The following is a 13096-nucleotide window of genomic DNA, read 5'->3' as shown; positions in this document are numbered from 1 at the left end:
TAGGCCCAATGTCAGATAGGACTCAGGTCTCCACTGCAAGGACCAAAATGTTAAGTTGAAGACTGAAAATGGGAAAATTTGGAAATGTCTTTGGAACCTTAAGTACATTAAAGCCCGTAAGTGCTTCATACTCATTGACAACATAGGCATAGAAAAAAGATATCCTTATTCTCAAGCATAGCCTTTTCTAATAAGTTCATGTTAGATGTCATGAAGTTTAGTGAGGAGTGAAAATATATGAGGAAAAACATGAACCATTCTACTCTGGCAAAAGTTCAGGAGAAACACCATAGGCCTGTATACCAAATTTTAAAACATGTTCAATAATGTGAAAAAAAGTATCACATTGCTTATGAAAGGCTTTCCTGTCGCCTCTTAATACTTTTGTCTCAGGCTAACATGTTTGTTAATGAGTTACAGTGGTGAAGTTAAGGAAATCTGCTTCCTGTCCTAGCATGCCCATTATCCCAGCCATACAGATTTAATACCAGGAATCACTTTAACTCCATGCAGTCATTCAACAGATACTTGAGTATTTACTATGTGCGTTGTGCTATAGTAGCCATTTCTTAAACTTTGTGGCCTCAGAGAATCCCTTCACATTCTTAAAGACTGAGGGCCCCAAATCACTTTACTAATATTTTACCATATTAGAAAGTAAAATACTTAAATATTATAGCAACAAATGCGTATTTTCAAAAAAAATAGGTGCATTGTTTTACATTTTGGCAATTCAGTTTCCCTAAATGTCTGACTTAAATAGAAGACAACTGAATTGTTTCTTTTGCATTCAGTTGGTTACAATGTTACTAGCAGTTTTCTATAATCTCACGTATTAGTCATTAGGAAAATATAGGTTCACTGAGTTATGTAAATCTCCCAAATGTTGGCCCATTTTACTGTATACTACCTAAAATATCATTGGCCGAGCACAGTGGCTTACACCTGTAATCCTAGCACTTTGGGAGGCCAAGGTGGATCACCTGAGGTCAGGAGTTCAAGACCACCCTGGCCAACATGGTAAAATCCCATCTCTACTAAAAATACAAATATTAGCCGGGTACAGTGGTACGTGCCTGTAGTCCCAGTTACGCAGGAGGCTGAGGCAGGAGAATTGCTTGAACCCAGGAGACAGAGGTTGCAGTCAGCCAAGTGTCCCCCCACCCCCCCCAAAAAATTATTTTCAATATCACTATCTCATGAAGTATTGGGAAGCTGTCAAGTTCCTGATATTAGACACAAGTTTTCCCAAAATTCTGATTTTGACTCAACGTTTGGATTTTATCATTGAAAACAATCGCTGTCAGTTGTTAGGCTCCAAGGAAATAGCAGATAATTCAGCTTACATGAGTGCTTTTTCTTGAGACAACCATTTCAAAAAGTTATGTACTGGAGGATTTAAGATTTAACAAAGTGTCACTGCTTTCCCAGGACATTCTTGAATGAAACTGGTTTTTTTGTTTCGTGGGGGTTCACACCACAAATGCATGGCAGTGAAGAATAACTTATAGTTTGATGCCACTGCCTCAGTTTGTACCAGGGTGCCTGAAGTTTTACTTTTACCTACTGTTGCCTTATCACCACTCTTATGTCAATATATAGTTTAGGATAAACCATGAAATTTTAAAAAGTTATTCTACACTTGCATTATTTCAGGACGTATGTTTGTTGCCAAGCTTTCACGTAAGAGTATCTTTAATTAGTTGATGCTGATGCCTGGCAAATACGAGCCAAGTAACAAGTCCAGCCACGTTCATGCACGCATCCATTTATAAGGTATTAGCACAGTCAGCCCTCCATATCCTCAGGTTCTGCATCTGCAGATTCAACCAAATGTGCTTGAAAATATTTGAGAATATTTAATACAACAATAGTACAAACATAAATACACAATGTAACAACTATTTATATAGCATACACATTGTATGAAGTATTATAAGAAATCTGGAAATGATTTAAAGTATATGGGAGGATGTATGTAAGTTGTATGCAAATACAGTGCCATTTTATATAAGGGACTTCAACATCCTTGGGTTTTGGTGTCTTTGGCAAATGGCCAGCAAGGGTGGGGGAGTGGTGTCCTGAAACCAATCCCAAAGCAAGGGACAAATGTATACTTCTACAGATGAGATATTAACTCAGAATGCATGTCTGCACACACATCTTTAATGACTCAACAGCGGCATTACTATGATCTTTTACTTACACTTCAGCCAGCAGAGACATTCAGCAATGTGAGATTTCTTAAGTTTTTCAGCATTGTGTATGTTTCTAGTGTATAATAAAGTAACTTATCCTTTAAGATACTTAAGTAGCTTTTTCATTTCTAGCTTTAAAACCTGTTTTTTTTGTTTTTTTTTTGTTTTTCAGTAGTGGCATACCTGCATTAAAAAATAATGCCTTACCAAAAAAAGCACTCTGAATGATTGGTTTCAAAATGATGCCACAACATAGGTGACACCAGCACTATTCAAAATCATTCCATTCCCATCTCTAAAAAAATTTTTGGCTGGGTGGTATGGTGGCTCACACCTATTAACTCAACATTTTGGGAGCCCCAAAGCAAGATCACTCAGGGCTACGAGTTGAAGGCTAGCCTGAGCAACATGGCAAGATCCTGTCTCAAAAAAAGTTTTTTTTAAAATTTTTTTAAAAGCCCAGGCTTGGTGGTGCATGCCTATAGTTCCAGCTACTCAGGAAGCTGAGGCAGGAGGATCGCTTGAACCCAGGAGTTTCAGGCTGTAGTTCACTATGATGGCAGCTGTGAATAGGCTGAGCAAGACCTCATCTCCAAAAAAAGACAAAAGAACTAAATTATTCTACTGCAGAACATGGTAAGGTAAGTATCTCCAAAGCAGAAAGACAGGTTTCATATTTTCGTTAGTTTGAGTCAGTCCTTCCAAATCAAATCTTGTTTTTTATTAGTATACAGATGGTATAGCCAATAAGTAAATGAGAAGCAGTCTTTTTAAGCCAATGATCCATTCTTAAATGAAAAAAATATAAATATTTTAGAATAAATTTATTAAATTCTAAAGTTGTAGAATTTTTAAATGTGGATATTTTGGGAAAATATTTAAACCACTATTGCAAACAAAACAACAAAATGTACTTATGTTTATACTTAGGCACAAAGAAAACTACAGTATTTTAAACTAACAATTGCACAATATTGAGGTTGCAAAGATTACTGAAGGCATAACCTAAAAAATGAGTTGATTTCTAAAAATGGGAAAAGGGGAAAAAATAATTTCTAAAAACAAGTATGCATACCTAAACCTACCTAACGACACCTTAGAAAATTCAAGTATAGCACCATTCATTAACAACAATGAGGATGTCATCACAAATCATGTAGCCTCTGCACACTGTGAGAATAAATGAAAAAGACAAGCATCTTGCTATCATGACAACAGTTTTGACCTCACAGACCTCTCTCTGTGCTTAAGCAACAGATAAAGCCATAAGAACTGTCCTGCCCTCAAGGAGCAACCTAAAGTAGGAAAAATAAAATAAAATTACACAATTATTATTTACAATTGTGAGAAGACCTTTTGACAACATTCAAATGGAGGATACAGTGTAGTAAGGGTGAGGGTATCAAGGCTTCCTTGAGAAGTGATATACTGAGGCCATTCTTTCTTCTCAATAACTGGTGTTTGGTTCCTGAATCCTTTAACTTCCTTACCATTGTCACTCCTAAGCCAAATCTCATTACGTCAGGTCTAGACTACTGTTAAGAGAACCACTTAAGTGGTCTCTGCAGCCCTCAATTTATTGGTGTATCTATGGGAAAACTGCTCAAACTCTAAGCCTTAGTTTCCTACCCTATAAAATGGGGTTTTATATACAAGGAACATACTAAATACACAGGTATACCTCAGAAACACTGCAGGCTCAATTCCAGAGCACTACAATAAAGCGAATCTCATGAATTTGTTGGTTTCCCAGTGCATAAATTATGGTTACACTATACCATAGTCTATTAAAAAGTATACAATAGCATTATGTATAATTGATAAATACGTCACTGCTAAAAAAAATGCTAACAATCTTTTTGCTGGTGGAGGGTCTTACACCAACGTTAACGATGGCTACTGACTCATCAGGGTGGTGGTGGTTGAAGATTAGGATAGCTTTGGCAATTTCTTAAAAGACAGTGAAGTTTGCCACACTGACATCCTTTCACAAGACTTCTCTGTAGCATGTGATGCTGTTTGATAGCATGATAGCATTTTACCCACAGTAGAACTTTTTTTTTCCTTTTCCTTTTTTTTTGTTTTTTTTGTTTTGTTTTGTTTTTTTACACAAGGTCTCACTCTGTCACCCAGGCTGGAGTGCAGGGGTGCCATCTCGGCTCACTGCAACCTCCTCCTCCCTGGTTCAAGAGGTTCTCCTGCCTCAGCTTCCCAAGTAGCTGGGACTACAGGTGTGTACCACATCTGGCTAATTTGGTAGAGGTGGGGTTTCACCATGTTGGCCAGGCTGGTCTTGAATTCCTGACCTCAAGTGATCTATCAGCCTCGGCCTCTCAAAGTACTGGGATTGCAGGTGTGAGCCACCACACTCAGCCAGTCGAACTTATTTCAAAATTGAAGTCAACTCTCTCACACTCTTGCACTGCTTTATCAACCAGGTTTCTGTAATTCCTAAATCTTTGTCATTTTAACAATGTTCATAGCAACTTCACCAGTAGATTCCATCTCAAGAAACCACTTTCTTAGCTCATCCCTAAGCAGCAACTCCTCATCCATTCAAATTTGATCATGAGATTGCAGCAATTCAGTCACATCTTCAACGCTTTACTTCCAATTCTAGTTCTCTTGCTGTTTCCACATCTGCAGTACACAAAAGGCATTCAATAACTATTAGTTCATTTCTTCTATGTTTCCATTAGCTTTTGCCTATAGTATGCACTAGAGTATGTTACCATTATTTGCTATAAGTAGTACCTCATTATTACATTATTCGTAAGCAATACCTCAAGGTCTAAGATTAGATTTTAAATCAAGGTCAGTAAAAATAGAAAAGGCTGTGAAGACTGTTGACTGAGTTTACCAGAATCCATACACTAGAGGTGAGATTAGTTAGATGATGAAATAACCATTCTATAAACATGATCTGAAACTGTTACTGTTGTCAGCAGGAAAAGTCAATGTTACATACCTTTAAAAAAGAAAAAACCCAAAACCAGAAAACAAAAGGTGACAAAGTATCAAGACAAAGGTCACTGATGACTGATCTCTAGGAAAAAAACTGGAAAGCAGGATTATTAAATGTAACCACGACTAAGATATAAATCAGAGGCAGAAAGTCTTTGTCACCAAGAAGATATACTCCATAAGAGAGCAGAAACAATTCATCAGGTTTAACCCTGGTCTAGATAAAATAAAACTATTTGATTCAATACTAACACTTCTCTAATAATCCAATATATTATCCAATCTCAAGAGAGAGTCACGGATAAGAAAAAAAGTCTTCTTGAGAAGTATGTGCTCTAATATAAACTAATATGCCACTAAGAAAGCAACCTGCAAAGTCCAGTACCAGACTTCTGGATTTGTGACCTAACAAGGTGCTCTACAATTAACCTAACAGTCAAACTAGAGTGTTGTAAACTAGAATTATATAATTATGCCAAACCTCCACTCACAAAAAATATATAGAAGTAACCTATCTAAGTTTACATTTTGCAAATCTCACACACACACTAGCCCTGACAAAAGTTTCACCAGCTTTCTCATGCAAGTACAAGCGTGTAATATACTTAATAAATTTGTCTTATAAGGGTAAGAAATAGTATGTAACGACTTGAAAAGGAGATAGGTAGCTGGTTAATTTAAACAAAAAGCCCAAGGAAGTAAAGCGCAGGAAAAGGATAACTGCAATGGTTGGTACAGGAAACCCAAAGATGAACTGAATGGTGGGATACATGTATTCAGAGACCATGAGGCATCAGTTTCCTCTATGAATAGAATATTAGGAGATGTAGGTTAAATGGGACCCTGAAGTCTCTCCCAAAAAGTAGCCTTGTTTATATGTTTTGTGAGCTTAACTATTACTTGAGAATCAATTTCACATATAAACCAACAAAACTAACATTTATTGAGCTCCCAGCTCTGTGCTTAGGCACTGAAAAATCACTTTCCTTAAGGATTGCAATTAAGCAGGAGAAACACAAATAAGGTGAACTTCTCTTGTTCGAAAGAATATTTTTCAACATTCCTTTTAAAAGGAAAACCTGACCTGCAAGTTTCCAAAAATAATTACTATTCCTCTTTGCCTCTCAAAATTCCCATTCTGTTATTTTTTAGGAGGAGGAAAAAACAGTTCATTTGAGGAAAAATTGAGGGACACATACTATACAATTGAGAAGAGTTTCTCTGAAACTGTAATCATTTTTGGCAGGTAAATAGGCATATCCGAGTCAGCAAATGAACTTGAAGATACTGAATTATACTGCCTGCCCTGTGGGGTTCCACCTTCCCCAAAAGAATTCAGAATTTTTGGGTGGTCTGAGAATCTGCATTAAGACAACTGTCTCCACACACAGGAGGTTTGAAGACCGCTGACCTAAGGGTCTTTTTAAAAAGTATATTTAATGGCCTAGGGCGGTGGCTCACACCTGTAATCCCAGGACTTTGGGAAGCTTAGGCAGGAAGATCACTTGAGCCCAGGAGTTCTAACCTGTGCAGCACAGCAAAACCCCATCTCTACCAAAAAAACCACAAAAAAATTAGCTGGGCATGGAAGTGTGTGCCTGTAGTCCCAGCTACTCAGGAGGCTGAGGCAGGAGGATCACTTGAGCTCAGGAAGTCAAGGCTGCATGAGCCATGATCACGCCATTGCAATCCAGTATGTGACACTAAAACTCCATCTCAAAAAAAAAAAAGATAATTAAAATGTGTAAGATACTGTATTAGCATATAAAAAGCATTTGGTGTTAAAATGTTGGTATTAGAACTCCTCAGGATAAAACTTACTTTGTGATTGTTTTCTACAACTCAAGATATGATGCTTAGAACTCCTCCAATCAAGTGTTTCCAGGAAGTGAAAACTTGTAGGACAGAAATTTAGGCTGGGTTCATTTGTATCATACAGATCTATTCTTTATTCAAGTTCTAATATATTTAACTATGTAGCTCCTGTAACAGTTTAATGGAATCTCACCTCCCTAAAATTCACTATGCATTTTTTTTTAAAATCCAAACTTATTAACACTTGCTTTCACCGTTGTCCAAGGCAGGCACATCTTTAAAAATGGTTTGTTGGACTTAGCTTTCAGCTAAATATATAATAAATAAAACAAAACAAGCAGTTAAATGAAATTTAATGGGCCAGGGAGCTTCAGCTTTTATTTCCTTACTGCTCAATAAAAAGAGAAAACAATCAATGTCCACGTATTCTGTAATCCACAGAACAAGTCTGGGGCTACAGCTACACTGTCCACAGTTGCAATTTAAATTAGATAAAAAATAAAAATTCAGTTCTTTAGTCATACCAGCCACTTTTCCAATGCTCAAGATGAATAAAATGTCAAACCATAAAGACATTTACATGTCGCTCACTCCATTTACTTAGAGTTGGCTAGACATCAGAGTTTACTAGGAGCTCAGGAGTACAAGACACTGTTCCTTCAAAAAGCTCAGAATAGTTAAGATAATTTAAATCAGCAATGACAACAACCCGAGAAGTACTATGACCCACGCAGTACAAACTGCTCAGGAGTCAAGAGAAAACTGCTTTTTTAAAAGGAGAGTTTGGCTCATAGAACAACAGACCGTGGAAGGCATGACCAAAGGGGAGATGACATTTCAATCTGCAGGATTAAAAGCAGCAAGGGTAGCATTCCAAAAAGAACCACCCCACAAAGATATATGACAATGTCTCTATGATTTGGGTAACTGCAATTCATTCCATGTGACTTCAGAAGAGAAGTCATGTTTGTGTGTGTAGTATGTGGAAAATAGTGAAAAATGAAAAAGCTGTTAAATTGAGGAAAGTCTATCCAGGGACCTTATGCATCACATTCACGAGGACAGAATTCATCCTGTAAACCAGGGGTGTCCAGTCTTTTGGCTTCCCTGGGCCACACTGCAAGAATTGTCTTGGGCCACACATAAAGGACAGCTGATGAGCAAAAAAAAAACAAACAACAACAAAAAAAACACCCCGCAAAAAAATCTAACATTTTAAGAAAGTTTACGAATTTGTGTTGGGCCGCATTCAAAGCTGTCCTGGGTCCCATTGCGGCCCGCGGGTTAGACAACCTGCTGTAAACAGTACAAGCCAGTAATGGAGTTTCATCTGTCATTTTCATGCTCTATCTTCCTTTAGGACAATCATCCTAACAAGATGTAAGATGGATCAGAAGATAACACTAAAGACAGACAGCAATTTGGAAGCTATCACACAGGCATCTGAGATCAGTTACTAACTGATGAGAACAGAAATGAGAGGTATTTAGAGGAAGAGAAAGGGAGATGTTGCCTAACCTCAGATCCAATTCTCTGTAAAGCAGTAGTCAAGATCACCTGGACTGTGAAGAGGGTCAGGGATAGAATCCCAGCTAAGGAAAAAGGATAAAATGAAAATCAAGGTAAATATTTAAGAACGTGAACTAGGGAGGAATAAAAGCACTGCTGGGTAAGAGTCAAGCCCCAGCTCAAGCCTTAATTTGTGGTGGAACCAATCTGTCTGGTTTCGCGAGTCACCAGGCTACCCAAGATCAAGAGAGGGAGAAAGCTAGTGCTGTGTCTGAATACTAGATCAGCAAGTACAACAAATGGAAAATGTGATCAAGTACGAGTGAGAGTTGCTAAGATGCCTGGTAGGTATGCAAAGGGGTAAAGAGCCTGGGGAGAGACGGTGAGGGAGGGAAGCACTGGTTTCTCAAGCAAAGGCTAAAATTTTTCTATTAAGATTTAACCTGATGCTACACTTTGGTGGTGCAGCAAGGGTCTCAAATGGTATAAAATTCAGGTGATCATGCTTTATGTCTGTCTCTAGAAACATGCTCCAAAAACGATAAGTAGTGATAATCCGCAGTCTCGTTGCATAAAATCAGCCCCAGGTGAATGACTAGTCTCCATTTCCCTACCCCACCCTTATTACAATAACCTCGACACCAACTCAAGTCCGTGGGAAGATAACTAATCGGACTCGCCCCTCAAATCTTACAGCTGCTCAAGTCCCCTGCAGGGCAACGCCCAGGCACAAAGTTAGCCCCTTAAGCCTAGGCAAAAGAATCCCGCCCATAATCGAGAAGCGACTCGACATGGAGGCGATGACGAGATCACGCGGGGAGGAGAGGAGGGAGGGCTTCTTCCAGGTCCAGGGCGGTCCTTACAAGACGAGAAGCAGCAAAGAACTCCCATAAAGGTATTGCGGCACTCCCCTCCCCCTGCCCAGAAGGGTGCGGCCTTCTCTCCGCCTCCTCCACCGCAGCTCCCTCAGGACTGCAGCTCGCGCCGGTTTTTGGAGAACAAGCGCCTCCCACCCACAAACCAGCCGGACCGACCCCTGCTCCTCCCCCACCCCCACGAGTGCCCGTAGCAGGTCGGGCTTGTCTCTCGCCCTTCAGGAGGTGGGAACCCGGGGCGGAGCCGCGGCCGCCGCCATCCAGAAGTCTCGGCCGACAGCCCGCCCCCGCCTACAGCGCGCGCTTCCTGCCACGTTGCGCAGGGGCGCGGGGCCAGACACTGCATCGCTGGGCCTCGGGGAGGACCGTACCAACGCCCGCCTCCCCGCCACCCCCGCGCCCCGCGCAGTGGTTTCGCCCATGCGAGACTCGAGCCAGTAGCAAGGGCCCGGTCCCACAGCTTCGACAGCCAATCAGGTGTCGAAGGCAAGCAGGCAGCGGGTAAACCGACTCCCCCGAAGGAAGGGGAGGGTGGGAAGACGCCCGCGCCGGAGCCAATTTCACTGACCCTCCCCTCCCGCCGCGGGAGGCCGGCCGCGCCCGCACACCCAGCATCTCTCCACCCCACCTACCTACCCACCCCACCCAGCGGGCAACGCGGGAGTCGCTAAGCGGCTGCGCACTTCCGATGGTGTAACTGACAGAAGCTTTACTCCAACCAGAATACGCCATTTGTGTTTTCACACACGGCGGGAGGAGAAACGGCCAATCAGCGATAAGAAGCTAGCCGGAAGCGCTCCTCCCTCTGCGAGAGCAATGGCTCCGTCCGGTTTCGAGCATTTTCCGCTCCCTTCTCCCTCCCCCTCCGGTTGCCGCAGGGCGGGCCTCCCTCCCGCCTGCATCCAACCACTCCTTTCCCTCCCAACGTAACAAACATTATGTTCCCGACTTCCCACGGGAAAGGCAACCCCCGCAAGCCACCAGACGGCCACCCCAGCCACCCATCCCCCCAGTGCACCGCACCTCCCCTCCCACCAGAGTTCCGCTCCCCTACCTAGCCGAGGCTCTCTGAGGAGCCGGAGCGCCGGAGCACAGCCTCTTCTTTAGGCGGCCCCGGCGGCTTCCGCTGATTGGCGGCGAGTGGGCCAATGGGTGCGGGGCGGTGGGCGGAGAGGCCAATGGCGCGGCGGGAGGGGGCGTGTCCCGGGTGCCCCTGGCGCCGGCGCTGGGAATCCCCGTGCGGTCAGTGGCGTTTCCGCTCGGGCAGTGGGCTGAGTGAGCTGCCGCCGCCGCCGCCGCCGCCGCCGCCGCCGCCGGGGGAGGGGCGGCCGCCGCCCGCCTGCGCTCAGAGACTCACGCAGCCCCAGTCCCGCCAGTCCGCCAACACAGTAGTGCCGGCCCCCCTCTTTCCCTGGCCCTCCCCCCTCCCCGCCTTTGGCTCGCTCCGCCTTTCTGCCCCCCACCCCCACCTCACGGGTACGGGCCATTCCCGGCCAGGAAACGCCGTGGCGCCGCGTTGGGCCTAACTCGAGTCCTGCCGCCTCCCGGGAGTGCCGTGCGCCGCAGCCCGGGCCCAGGCCCCGGCAGCGCCTGGGACAAGGTAAGGGTCCCACAGAAAAGAGACCGAACCTCACGATCGGGCCCCAGGGGAGGGAAGGGTCACCTCCTCCGTCTACCCGCGCTCGTTTTCCTTGGGTCGTGGGCCTGGCCCTCCCCAAGCTCTTAGGAGGATGCTGCCCCTTCTCATCCCCCTCGCCGCCTCGCACACACCGTTGCAACACCCCATTTTCCCAGGGAGAGAGGTCCCCTCTAATCTAGGGGACCCAAGTCCCTTTTTCATGTCTTTCCTGGGTCAGGACGCTTCCCCTCCCCCATCGCCTCTTCACCCCCTTTCCTGGGAACTGCCTACTCCACGTTTACCTTTCCCTTGAGGAGAGGCCTCTTGCTGCTCTCCGCTCGAAATACACAGGCATACTTTTTTTTCTCTCCCCGATCCCCCACTCCCTACCCTCGTTCTCGCGGCCTTGTGACAGACAACTCTGATCGCTCTGGGGGCCGCGATCTCCCCTCCGTAATCTTCCTGGACGTCTTCCCTCTCGTTTTCTGGCTTCCCACCTCAGATGGCTGCTTCCCAAAGGCATTACCTTCGCCACCCCCACCACACGTTCTCTGGCTCCCCGTGGCGTGTGCCACAGCGTGTCTGAGATAGCCTCGTTGAATGTGTAGGGTTCGAGCCTGGAGTTGAGCCAGATTGTGTCGTTTTACTTGCCTTGGGCGTGGAGAACGATCTTGTGAGAATATCTTCAAAGGCAGAAAAATACACCTTTTATGAATTCTCTTTCCCTCTGCGTGTAAGTCGGGAATGTGAAGAGGAGGGTAGGAAAGAGCCCTGGTTCAAGTAGGTAAATCGCGAGAGGGAAAGTTGAACTGTTGGGAAAGCCCCTTCTATGCTAATTGATTCTATAGAGCCCTTGCTTGTCTCACTTCTTGGGCGTCAGTGGTCTTTCTCTTGGATACGGATGCTGCAGTCAGCTCTGCTAGTCTGGGTCAGGGGTGCGTGTATGACCTGCATTTTCTGCTTTCTCATGTTACTTGTGCAATGTATTCACCGGTAACTCATTTCTTTCCCAGACCTCTGGGTTCCACTGGGCTTTGTCTGTATTTAAGTTCATTTCTCCAGTTTCCTTCGTGCACATAGGTACCGAACGAATCCCCACGTTCTCTGCTAATTACCTTCATCACTTGACTAAACAAGTTTTTAGATGACATATTTGTGACCAAGGTCATATTTACATTTCTTTGTTGGGCAGATGTTACATAGCTATACTTGTGATTGGGGAGGATCCAGCTGAGTGGAGTGTGCTGAGCTTTTCAGGAGAGTGTGTACTCCCTATTTGAAATTATTTTTTGGTTGTTAATTTTATATTATTAATGTTTTTAGGTCACAGAGAAAGTTCTAAGTGGTAATTTTAGATGTGTGGGATCTGAGCTAGGACTAAAGCAGAGAATACTCACATAATCAGAGGTTTCTGGGCTCCATAGAGGACGTAGGGCTTTTTTTTTTTCTATTGGATTTCTTCCAGTTTTCTCAGGATCATTAGTTCTCTTCTGTAGCCAAAAATTCTGGCCTGTTATGGGATTAGAGTCTTTAAGGTTTACTCAGACTGTCATTATGTGTAGAAAAATGAATTATGCCCTTTGGTAGGACATGACACAAGGCTCTGTTTCTAGCTGCAAATTTAAATTAGATTGTAGAGTGCTTGGGAAATTGGCTTTCAAAAGACCAAAGCTTAATCTTCACTCCTAAACTGCTGGCTTAATTAAAATGGATATTTAGAATTTGGTAAATGTTGATTTTTCTAATAAAAGGCCTTGGTTTAAAAGGGTGACCTTAGGAGTGTTTCTCTCTTAAAAGCATAATTCCAGCCCTTCTGGCATGGAGCACTGGTCCAAAAAAAAAAAAAAAAAAAAGTGTGTGTAAGGAGTGGGGGTGGGGTAAAGAGAAGGTTGTTCCTTTGGGTTGGATCACAGGGGTGAGTATACAAGGCAGCAGCAGCTGCTGGCTCTGGAGCTCTGGTTGCTACGTGAGAAGCTTGAGTAGTGCTGGCTGCTGTCTCCAGGGAAGGACAGCAGTGCAGCGTCCATTAATGCTGCTGGCTGCAGGGAGCAGCACTTAGGCGATGGCTGCTTCAGGACTAAGAAGAAACCTTGCTTTTCTGGGAATTTTCACTGCTG

At 43.6% G+C, this 13096-nt stretch overlaps 1 protein-coding gene across 25 annotated transcripts in view; it reads left to right on the top strand.

The window, feature by feature from the left end:
• Positions 1 to 10594: 10594 nt before the first annotated feature.
• Positions 10595 to 13096, top strand: part of SETD5 (SET domain containing 5) — an 81239-nt gene continuing 78737 nt past the window's right edge. For 22 of the 25 annotated variants that reach the window (XM_063661802.1, XM_063661795.1, XM_063661798.1 and 19 more), the window contains exon 1: positions 10595 to 10961. The gene's annotated coding sequence lies outside the window, so the exon portion shown is untranslated. The remainder of the gene's footprint in view (positions 10962 to 13096) is intronic. The other 3 variants (XM_063661796.1, XM_063661786.1, XM_063661780.1) reach the window with 2 other exon arrangements.

Source organism: Pongo pygmaeus, chromosome 2, assembly GCF_028885625.2.
Source record: "Pongo pygmaeus isolate AG05252 chromosome 2, NHGRI_mPonPyg2-v2.0_pri, whole genome shotgun sequence".
NCBI classification, from domain to species: Eukaryota; Metazoa; Chordata; class Mammalia; order Primates; family Hominidae; genus Pongo; species Pongo pygmaeus.
This window is presented reverse-complemented; position numbering and strand designations above follow the sequence as displayed.